The sequence below is a fragment of the Phalangium opilio genome, unplaced genomic scaffold, assembly GCF_054372755.1.
Source record: "Phalangium opilio isolate 3A_F unplaced genomic scaffold, DU_Popi_V2 ptg000039l_2, whole genome shotgun sequence".
Lineage (NCBI taxonomy): Eukaryota > Metazoa > Arthropoda > Arachnida > Opiliones > Phalangiidae > Phalangium > Phalangium opilio.
Window position 1 is genome coordinate 5,820,146 of NW_028324163.1, and position 12,357 is coordinate 5,832,502.

Sequence of the window (12,357 nt, forward strand, 5' to 3'; positions counted from 1 at the left end):
CGAGATATTAAGCAAAATGTTCGTCAACTTTGGTATCGTCTCACTTATTTTTATTATGTTACTTATGATTTTTGCACTAAACTTTGGAGGCTCATAACTCTTGTTCTACAAGAGATACTGGGATCTCCTTTGGATATGTTATAGTACTCTTTGCTCCCCATACAAGGATACTTTAAACTTGAGGCTACCGCAATATCGTCGTCAACTTACTTTTTGTCTCACTTATTGTTAGAAGGTTACTTTTGATTTTTGAAAATAAACTTTGCAGGCTCGTAACTCTGTTTCTACTGGAGATACGGGGATGTCCTTTGAGTATGTTATAGACCAATTTGTCCCCCATCTAGCCATACTAAGAATTAGGGCTACGACAAACAGTAGTCGAGTAATTAAGCTAGTCGTAAACAAACAAACCCCTCCATAGGAAATATATTAGACTAAATTCTGGAGGCTCGTAACTCTGGTTCTACCAGAGATACGGGGATGTAAATAATGTGACCTTGACACATATGTTCGGATAATTATAAAAAAAACTTCGCGGTTTCGAACCTGTGGCCTTCCGGGAGTGAGGCGGATGCGATAACCGCTACACTAAAGATATGTTATTATTTTTAATCGAAAGAACAGGGTCAAGTAATTAAGCAATACGTGAACAAACAAACCCCTCCATAGAAAATGCATTAGACTATACTTTGCAGGCTCGTAACTCTGTTTCTACTGGAGATTTGGGGATGTCCTTTGAGTATGTTATAGTCCAATTTGTCCCCCATCTAACCATACTAAAAACATTGAGCTACGACAAACAGGGGCCGAGTAATTAAGCTAAACGTAAACAAACAACCCGTCGATAGGAAATGCATTAGACTATACTTTGCAGGCCCATAACTCTGTGTCTACTAGAGATACGGGGATGTCCTTAGGATGTGTTATAGTCCAAATTGTCCCCCATCTAACCATACTAAAAACATTGAGCTACGACAAACAGGGGCCGAGATATTAAGCAAAACGTTCGTCAACTTTGGTATCGTCTCACTTATTTTTATTATGTTACTTATGATTTTTGCACTAAACTTTGGAGGCTCATAACTCTTGTTCTACAAGAGATACTGGGATCTCCTTTGGATATGTTATAGTACTCTTTGCTCCCCATACAAGGATACTTTAAACTTGAGGCTACCGCAATATCGTCGTCAACTTACTTTTTGTCTCACTTATTGTTAGAAGGTTACTTTTGATTTTTGAAAATAAACTTTGCAGGCTCGTAACTCTGTTTCTACTGGAGATACGGGGATGTCCTTTGAGTATGTTATAGACCAATTTGTCCCCCATCTAGCCATACTAAGAATTAGGGCTACGACAAACAGTAGTCGAGTAATTAAGCTAATCGTAAACAAACAAACCCCTCCATAGGAAATATATTAGACTAAATTCTGGAGGCTCGTAACTCTGGTTCTACCAGAGATACGGGGATGTAAATAATGTGACCTAGACACATATGTTCGGATAATTATAAAAAAAACTTCGCGGTTTCGAACCTGTGGCCTTCCGGGAGTGAGGCGGATGCGATAACCGCTACACTAAAGATATGTTATTATTTTTAATCGAAAGAACAGGGTCAAGTAATAAAGCAATACGTGAACAAACAAACCCCTCCATAGAAAATGCATTAGACTATACTTTGCAGGCTCGTAACTCTGTTTCTACTGGAGATTTGGGGATGTCCTTTGAGTATGTTATAGTCCAATTTGTCCCCCATCTAACCATACTAAAAACATTGAGCTACGACAAACAGGGGCCGAGTAATTAAGCTAAACGTAAACAAACAACCCGTCCATAGGAAATGCATTAGACTATACTTTGCAGGCCCATAACTCTGTGTCTACTAGAGATACGGGGATGTCCTTAGGATATGTTATAGTCCAATTTGTCCCCCATCTAAACATACTAAAAGCATTGGGCTACGACAAACAGGGGCCGAGTACTTAAGCAAAACGTAACGAAACTAAGCCCCTCCATAGGAAATGCATTAGACTATACTTTGCAGGCTCGTAACTCTGTTTCTACTGGAGATACGGGGATGTCCTTTGAGTATGTTTTAGTCCAATTTGTCCCCCATCTAATCATACTAAAAACATTGAGCTACGACAAACAGGGGCCGAGTAATTAAGATAAACGTAAACAAACAAACCCCTCTATAGGAAATATATTAGACTAAATTCTGGAGGCTCGTAACTCTGGTTCTACCAGAGATACGGGGATGTAAATAATGTGACCTTGACACATATGTTCGGATAATTATAGAAAAAAACTTCGCGGTTTCGAACCTGTGGCCTTCCGGGAGTGAGGCGGATGCGATAACCGCTACACTAAAGATATGTTATTATTTTTAATCGAAAGAACAGGGTCAAGTAATTAAGCAATACGTGAACAAACAAACCCCTCCATAGAAAATGCATTAGACTATAATTTGCAGGCTCGTAACTCTGTTTCTACTGGAGATTTGGGGATGTCCTTTGAGTATGTTATAGTCCAATTTGTCCCCCATCTAACCATACTAAAAATATTGAGCTACGACAAACAGGGGCCGAGTAATTAAGCTAAACGTAAACAAACAACCCGTCGATAGGAAATGCATTAGACTATACTTTGCAGGCCCATAACTCTGTGTCTACTAGAGATACGGGGATGTCCTTAGGATGTGTTATAGTCCAAATTGTCCCCCATCTAACCATACTAAAAACATTGAGCTACGACAAACAGGGGCCGAGATATTAAGCAAAATGTTCGTCAACTTTGGTATCGTCTCACTTATTTTTATTATGTTACTTATGATTTTTGCACTAAACTTTGGAGGCTCATAACTCTTGTTCTACAAGAGATACTGGGATCTCCTTTGGATATGTTATAGTACTCTTTGCTCCCCATACAAGGATACTTTAAACTTGAGGCTACCGCAATATCGTCGTCAACTTACTTTTTGTCTCACTTATTGTTAGAAGGTTACTTTTGATTTTTGAAAATAAACTTTGCAGGCTCGTAACTCTGTTTCTACTGGAGATACGGGGATGTCCTTTGAGTATGTTATAGACCAATTTGTCCCCCATCTAGCCATACTAAGAATTAGGGCTACGACAAACAGTAGTCGAGTAATTAAGCTAGTCGTAAACAAACAAACCCCTCCATAGGAAATATATTAGACTAAATTCTGGAGGCTCGTAACTCTGGTTCTACCAGAGATACGGGGATGTAAATAATGTGACCTTGACACATATGTTCGGATAATTATAAAAAAAACTTCGCGGTTTCGAACCTGTGGCCTTCCGGGAGTGAGGCGGATGCGATAACCGCTACACTAAAGATATGTTATTATTTTTAATCGAAAGAACAGGGTCAAGTAATTAAGCAATACGTGAACAAACAAACCCCTCCATAGAAAATGCATTAGACTATACTTTGCAGGCTCGTAACTCTGTTTCTACTGGAGATTTGGGGATGTCCTTTGAGTATGTTATAGTCCAATTTGTCCCCCATCTAACCATACTAAAAACATTGAGCTACGACAAACAGGGGCCGAGTAATTAAGCTAAACGTAAACAAACAACCCGTCGATAGGAAATGCATTAGACTATACTTTGCAGGCCCATAACTCTGTGTCTACTAGAGATACGGGGATGTCCTTAGGATGTGTTATAGTCCAAATTGTCCCCCATCTAACCATACTAAAAACATTGAGCTACGACAAACAGGGGCCGAGATATTAAGCAAAACGTTCGTCAACTTTGGTATCGTCTCACTTATTTTTATTATGTTACTTATGATTTTTGCACTAAACTTTGGAGGCTCATAACTCTTGTTCTAGAAGAGATACTGGGATCTCCTTTGGATATGTTATAGTACTCTTTGCTCCCCATACAAGGATACTTTAAACTTGAGGCTACCGCAATATCGTCGTCAACTTACTTTTTGTCTCACTTATTGTTAGAAGGTTACTTTTGATTTTTGAAAATAAACTTTGCAGGCTCGTAACTCTGTTTCTACTGGAGATACGGGGATGTCCTTTGAGTATGTTATAGACCAATTTGTCCCCCATCTAGCCATACTAAGAATTAGGGCTACGACAAACAGTAGTCGAGTAATTAAGCTAATCGTAAACAAACAAACCCCTCCATAGGAAATATATTAGACTAAATTCTGGAGGCTCGTAACTCTGGTTCTACCAGAGATACGGGGATGTAAATAATGTGACCTAGACACATATGTTCGGATAATTATAAAAAAAACTTCGCGGTTTCGAACCTGTGGCCTTCCGGGAGTGAGGCGGATGCGATAACCGCTACACTAAAGATATGTTATTATTTTTAATCGAAAGAACAGGGTCAAGTAATAAAGCAATACGTGAACAAACAAACCCCTCCATAGAAAATGCATTAGACTATACTTTGCAGGCTCGTAACTCTGTTTCTACTGGAGATTTGGGGATGTCCTTTGAGTATGTTATAGTCCAATTTGTCCCCCATCTAACCATACTAAAAACATTGAGCTACGACAAACAGGGGCCGAGTAATTAAGCTAAACGTAAACAAACAACCCGTCCATAGGAAATGCATTAGACTATACTTTGCAGGCCCATAACTCTGTGTCTACTAGAGATACGGGGATGTCCTTAGGATATGTTATAGTCCAATTTGTCCCCCATCTAAACATACTAAAAGCATTGGGCTACGACAAACAGGGGCCGAGTACTTAAGCAAAACGTAACGAAACTAAGCCCCTCCATAGGAAATGCATTAGACTATACTTTGCAGGCTCGTAACTCTGTTTCTACTGGAGATACGGGGATGTCCTTTGAGTATGTTTTAGTCCAATTTGTCCCCCATCTAATCATACTAAAAACATTGAGCTACGACAAACAGGGGCCGAGTAATTAAGATAAACGTAAACAAACAAACCCCTCTATAGGAAATATATTAGACTAAATTCTGGAGGCTCGTAACTCTGGTTCTACCAGAGATACGGGGATGTAAATAATGTGACCTTGACACATATGTTCGGATAATTATAGAAAAAAACTTCGCGGTTTCGAACCTGTGGCCTTCCGGGAGTGAGGCGGATGCGATAACCGCTACACTAAAGATATGTTATTATTTTTAATCGAAAGAACAGGGTCAAGTAATTAAGCAATACGTGAACAAACAAACCCCTCCATAGAAAATGCATTAGACTATAATTTGCAGGCTCGTAACTCTGTTTCTACTGGAGATTTGGGGATGTCCTTTGAGTATGTTATAGTCCAATTTGTCCCCCATCTAACCATACTAAAAATATTGAGCTACGACAAACAGGGGCCGAGTAATTAAGCTAAACGTAAACAAACAACCCGTCGATAGGAAATGCATTAGACTATACTTTGCAGGCCCATAACTCTGTGTCTACTAGAGATACGGGGATGTCCTTAGGATGTGTTATAGTCCAAATTGTCCCCCATCTAACCATACTAAAAACATTGAGCTACGACAAACAGGGGCCGAGATATTAAGCAAAATGTTCGTCAACTTTGGTATCGTCTCACTTATTTTTATTATGTTACTTATGATTTTTGCACTAAACTTTGGAGGCTCATAACTCTTGTTCTACAAGAGATACTGGGATCTCCTTTGGATATGTTATAGTACTCTTTGCTCCCCATACAAGGATACTTTAAACTTGAGGCTACCGCAATATCGTCGTCAACTTACTTTTTGTCTCACTTATTGTTAGAAGGTTACTTTTGATTTTTGAAAATAAACTTTGCAGGCTCGTAACTCTGTTTCTACTGGAGATACGGGGATGTCCTTTGAGTATGTTATAGACCAATTTGTCCCCCATCTAGCCATACTAAGAATTAGGGCTACGACAAACAGTAGTCGAGTAATTAAGCTAGTCGTAAACAAACAAACCCCTCCATAGGAAATATATTAGACTAAATTCTGGAGGCTCGTAACTCTGGTTCTACCAGAGATACGGGGATGTAAATAATGTGACCTTGACACATATGTTCGGATAATTATAAAAAAAACTTCGCGGTTTCGAACCTGTGGCCTTCCGGGAGTGAGGCGGATGCGATAACCGCTACACTAAAGATATGTTATTATTTTTAATCGAAAGAACAGGGTCAAGTAATAAAGCAATACGTGAACAAACAAACCCCTCCATAGAAAATGCATTAGACTATACTTTGCAGGCTCGTAACTCTGTTTCTACTGGAGATTTGGGGATGTCCTTTGAGTATGTTATAGTCCAATTTGTCCCCCATCTAACCATACTAAAAACATTGAGCTACGACAAACAGGGGCCGAGTAATTAAGCTAAACGTAAACAAACAACCCGTCCATAGGAAATGCATTAGACTATACTTTGCAGGCCCATAACTCTGTGTCTACTAGAGATACGGGGATGTCCTTAGGATATGTTATAGTCCAATTTGTCCCCCATCTAAACATACTAAAAGCATTGGGCTACGACAAACAGGGGCCGAGTACTTAAGCAAAACGTAACGAAACTAAGCCCCTCCATAGGAAATGCATTAGACTATACTTTGCAGGCTCGTAACTCTGTTTCTACTGGAGATACGGGGATGTCCTTTGAGTATGTTTTAGTCCAATTTGTCCCCCATCTAATCATACTAAAAACATTGAGCTACGACAAACAGGGGCCGAGTAATTAAGATAAACGTAAACAAACAAACCCCTCTATAGGAAATATATTAGACTAAATTCTGGAGGCTCGTAACTCTGGTTCTACCAGAGATACGGGGATGTAAATAATGTGACCTTGACACATATGTTCGGATAATTATAGAAAAAAACTTCGCGGTTTCGAACCTGTGGCCTTCCGGGAGTGAGGCGGATGCGATAACCGCTACACTAAAGATATGTTACTATTTTTAATCGAAAGAACAGGGTCAAGTAATTAAGCAATACGTGAACAAACAAACCCCTCCATAGAAAATGCATTAGACTATAATTTGCAGGCTCGTAACTCTGTTTCTACTGGAGATTTGGGGATGTCCTTTGAGTATGTTATAGTCCAATTTGTCCCCCATCTAACCATACTAAAAATATTGAGCTACGACAAACAGGGGCCGAGTAATTAAGCTAAACGTAAACAAACAACCCGTCGATAGGAAATGCATTAGACTATACTTTGCAGGCCCATAACTCTGTGTCTACTAGAGATACGGGGATGTCCTTAGGATGTGTTATAGTCCAAATTGTCCCCCATCTAACCATACTAAAAACATTGAGCTACGACAAACAGGGGCCGAGATATTAAGCAAAATGTTCGTCAACTTTGGTATCGTCTCACTTATTTTTATTATGTTACTTATGATTTTTGCACTAAACTTTGGAGGCTCATAACTCTTGTTCTACAAGAGATACTGGGATCTCCTTTGGATATGTTATAGTACTCTTTGCTCCCCATACAAGGATACTTTAAACTTGAGGCTACCGCAATATCGTCGTCAACTTACTTTTTGTCTCACTTATTGTTAGAAGGTTACTTTTGATTTTTGAAAATAAACTTTGCAGGCTCGTAACTCTGTTTCTACTGGAGATACGGGGATGTCCTTTGAGTATGTTATAGACCAATTTGTCCCCCATCTAGCCATACTAAGAATTAGGGCTACGACAAACAGTAGTCGAGTAATTAAGCTAGTCGTAAACAAACAAACCCCTCCATAGGAAATATATTAGACTAAATTCTGGAGGCTCGTAACTCTGGTTCTACCAGAGATACGGGGATGTAAATAATGTGACCTTGACACATATGTTCGGATAATTATAAAAAAAACTTCGCGGTTTCGAACCTGTGGCCTTCCGGGAGTGAGGCGGATGCGATAACCGCTACACTAAAGATATGTTATTATTTTTAATCGAAAGAACAGGGTCAAGTAATTAAGCAATACGTGAACAAACAAACCCCTCCATAGAAAATGCATTAGACTATACTTTGCAGGCTCGTAACTCTGTTTCTACTGGAGATTTGGGGATGTCCTTTGAGTATGTTATAGTCCAATTTGTCCCCCATCTAACCATACTAAAAACATTGAGCTACGACAAACAGGGGCCGAGTAATTAAGCTAAACGTAAACAAACAACCCGTCGATAGGAAATGCATTAGACTATACTTTGCAGGCCCATAACTCTGTGTCTACTAGAGATACGGGGATGTCCTTAGGATGTGTTATAGTCCAAATTGTCCCCCATCTAACCATACTAAAAACATTGAGCTACGACAAACAGGGGCCGAGATATTAAGCAAAACGTTCGTCAACTTTGGTATCGTCTCACTTATTTTTATTATGTTACTTATGATTTTTGCACTAAACTTTGGAGGCTCATAACTCTTGTTCTACAAGAGATACTGGGATCTCCTTTGGATATGTTATAGTACTCTTTGCTCCCCATACAAGGATACTTTAAACTTGAGGCTACCGCAATATCGTCGTCAACTTACTTTTTGTCTCACTTATTGTTAGAAGGTTACTTTTGATTTTTGAAAATAAACTTTGCAGGCTCGTAACTCTGTTTCTACTGGAGATACGGGGATGTCCTTTGAGTATGTTATAGACCAATTTGTCCCCCATCTAGCCATACTAAGAATTAGGGCTACGACAAACAGTAGTCGAGTAATTAAGCTAATCGTAAACAAACAAACCCCTCCATAGGAAATATATTAGACTAAATTCTGGAGGCTCGTAACTCTGGTTCTACCAGAGATACGGGGATGTAAATAATGTGACCTTGACACATATGTTCGGATAATTATAAAAAAAAACTTCGCGGTTTCGAACCTGTGGCCTTCCGGGAGTGAGGCGGATGCGATAACCGCTACACTAAAGATATGTTATTATTTTTAATCGAAAGAACAGGGTCAAGTAATTAAGCAATACGTGAACAAACAAACCCCTCCATAGAAAATGCATTAGACTATAATTTGCAGGCTCGTAACTCTGTTTCTACTGGAGATTTGGGGATGTCCTTTGAGTATGTTATAGTCCAATTTGTCCCCCATCTAACCATACTAAAAATATTGAGCTACGACAAACAGGGGCCGAGTAATTAAGCTAAACGTAAACAAACAACCCGTCGATAGGAAATGCATTAGACTATACTTTGCAGGCCCATAACTCTGTGTCTACTAGAGATACGGGGATGTCCTTCGGATGTGTTATAGTCCAAATTGTCCCCCATCTAACCATACTAAAAACATTGAGCTACGACAAACAGGGGCCGAGATATTAAGCAAAATGTTCGTCAACTTTGGTATCGTCTCACTTATTTTTATTATGTTACTTATGATTTTTGCACTAAACTTTGGAGGCTCATAACTCTTGTTCTACAAGAGATACTGGGATCTCCTTTGGCTATGTTATAGTACTCTTTGCTCCCCATACAAGGATACTTTAAACTTGAGGCTACCGCAATATCGTCGTCAACTTACTTTTTGTCTCACTTATTGTTAGAAGGTTACTTTTGATTTTTGAAAATAAACTTTGCAGGCTCGTAACTCTGTTTCTACTGGAGATACGGGGATGTCCTTTGAGTATGTTATAGACCAATTTGTCCCCCATCTAGCCATACTAAGAATTAGGGCTACGACAAACAGTAGTCGAGTAATTAAGCTAATCGTAAACAAACAAACCCCTCCATAGGAAATATATTAGACTAAATTCTGGAGGCTCGTAACTCTGGTTCTACCAGAGATACGGGGATGTAAATAATGTGACCTTGACACATATGTTCGGATAATTATAAAAAAAAACTTCGCGGTTTCGAACCTGTGGCCTTCCGGGAGTGAGGCGGATGCGATAACCGCTACACTAAAGATATGTTATTATTTTTAATCGAAAGAACAGGGTCAAGTAATTAAGCAATACGTGAACAAACAAACCCCTCCATAGAAAATGCATTAGACTATAATTTGCAGGCTCGTAACTCTGTTTCTACTGGAGATTTGGGGATGTCCTTTGAGTATGTTATAGTCCAATTTGTCCCCCATCTAACCATACTAAAAATATTGAGCTACGACAAACAGGGGCCGAGTAATTAAGCTAAACGTAAACAAACAACCCGTCGATAGGAAATGCATTAGACTATACTTTGCAGGCCCATAACTCTGTGTCTACTAGAGATACGGGGATGTCCTTCGGATGTGTTATAGTCCAAATTGTCCCCCATCTAACCATACTAAAAACATTGAGCTACGACAAACAGGGGCCGAGATATTAAGCAAAATGTTCGTCAACTTTGGTATCGTCTCACTTATTTTTATTATGTTACTTATGATTTTTGCACTAAACTTTGGAGGCTCATAACTCTTGTTCTACAAGAGATACTGGGATCTCCTTTGGCTATGTTATAGTACTCTTTGCTCCCCATACAAGGATACTTTAAACTTGAGGCTACCGCAATATCGTCGTCAACTTACTTTTTGTCTCACTTATTGTTAGAAGGTTACTTTTGATTTTTGAAAATAAACTTTGCAGGCTCGTAACTCTGTTTCTACTGGAGATACGGGGATGTCCTTTGAGTATGTTATAGACCAATTTGTCCCCCATCTAGCCATACTAAGAATTAGGGCTACGACAAACAGTAGTCGAGTAATTAAGCTAGTCGTAAACAAACAAACCCCTCCATAGGAAATATATTAGACTAAATTCTGGAGGCTCGTAACTCTGGTTCTACCAGAGATACGGGGATGTAAATAATGTGACCTTGACACATATGTTCGGATAATTATAAAAAAAAACTTCGCGGTTTCGAACCTGTGGCCTTCCGGGAGTGAGGCGGATGCGATAACCGCTACACTAAAGATATGTTATTATTTTGAATCGAAAGAACAGGGTCAAGTAATTAAGCAATACGTGAACAAACAAACCCCTCCATAGAAAATGCATTAGACTATACTTTGCAGGCTCGTAACTCTGTTTCTACTGGAGATTTGGGGATGTCCTTTGAGTATGTTATAGTCCAATTTGTCCCCCATCTAACCATACTAAAAACATTGAGCTACGACAAACAGGGGCCGAGTAATTAAGCTAAACGTAAACAAACAACCCGTCCATAGGAAATGCATTAGACTATACTTTGCAGGCCCATAACTCTGTGTCTACTAGAGATACGGGGATGTCCTTAGGATATGTTATAGTCCAATTTGTCCCCCATCTAAACATACTAAAAGCATTGGGCTACGACAAACAGGGGCCGAGTACTTAAGCAAAACGTAACGAAACTAAGCCCCTCCATAGGAAATGCATTAGACTATACTTTGCAGGCTCGTAACTCTGTTTCTACTGGAGATACGGGGATGTCCTTTGAGTATGTTTTAGTCCAATTTGTCCCCCATCTAATCATACTAAAAACATTGAGCTACGACAAACAGGGGCCGAGTAATTAAGATAAACGTAAACAAACAAACCCCTCTATAGGAAATATATTAGACTAAATTCTGGAGGCTCGTAACTCTGGTTCTACCAGAGATACGGGGATGTAAATAATGTGACCTTGACACATATGTTCGGATAATTATAGAAAAAAACTTCGCGGTTTCGAACCTGTGGCCTTCCGGGAGTGAGGCGGATGCGATAACCGCTACACTAAAGATATGTTATTATTTTTAATCGAAAGAACAGGGTCAAGTAATTAAGCAATACGTGAACAAACAAACCCCTCCATAGAAAATGCATTAGACTATAATTTGCAGGCTCGTAACTCTGTTTCTACTGGAGATTTGGGGATGTCCTTTGAGTATGTTATAGTCCAATTTGTCCCCCATCTAACCATACTAAAAATATTGAGCTACGACAAACAGGGGCCGAGTAATTAAGCTAAACGTAAACAAACAACCCGTCGATAGGAAATGCATTAGACTATACTTTGCAGGCCCATAACTCTGTGTCTACTAGAGATACGGGGATGTCCTTAGGACGTGTTATAGTCCAAATTGTCCCCCATCTAACCATACTAAAAACATTGAGCTACGACAAACAGGGGCCGAGATATTAAGCAAAATGTTCGTCAACTTTGGTATCGTCTCACTTATTTTTATTATGTTACTTATGATTTTTGCACTAAACTTTGGAGGCTCATAACTCTTGTTCTACAAGAGATACTGGGATCTCCTTTGGATATGTTATAGTACTCTTTGCTCCCCATACAAGGATACTTTAAACTTGATGCTACCGCAATATCGTCGTCAACTTACTTTTTGTCTCACTTATTGTTAGAAGGTTACTTTTGATTTTTGAAAATAAACTTTGCAGGCTCGTAACTCTGTTTCTACTGGAGATACGGGGATGTCCTTTGAGTATGTTATAGA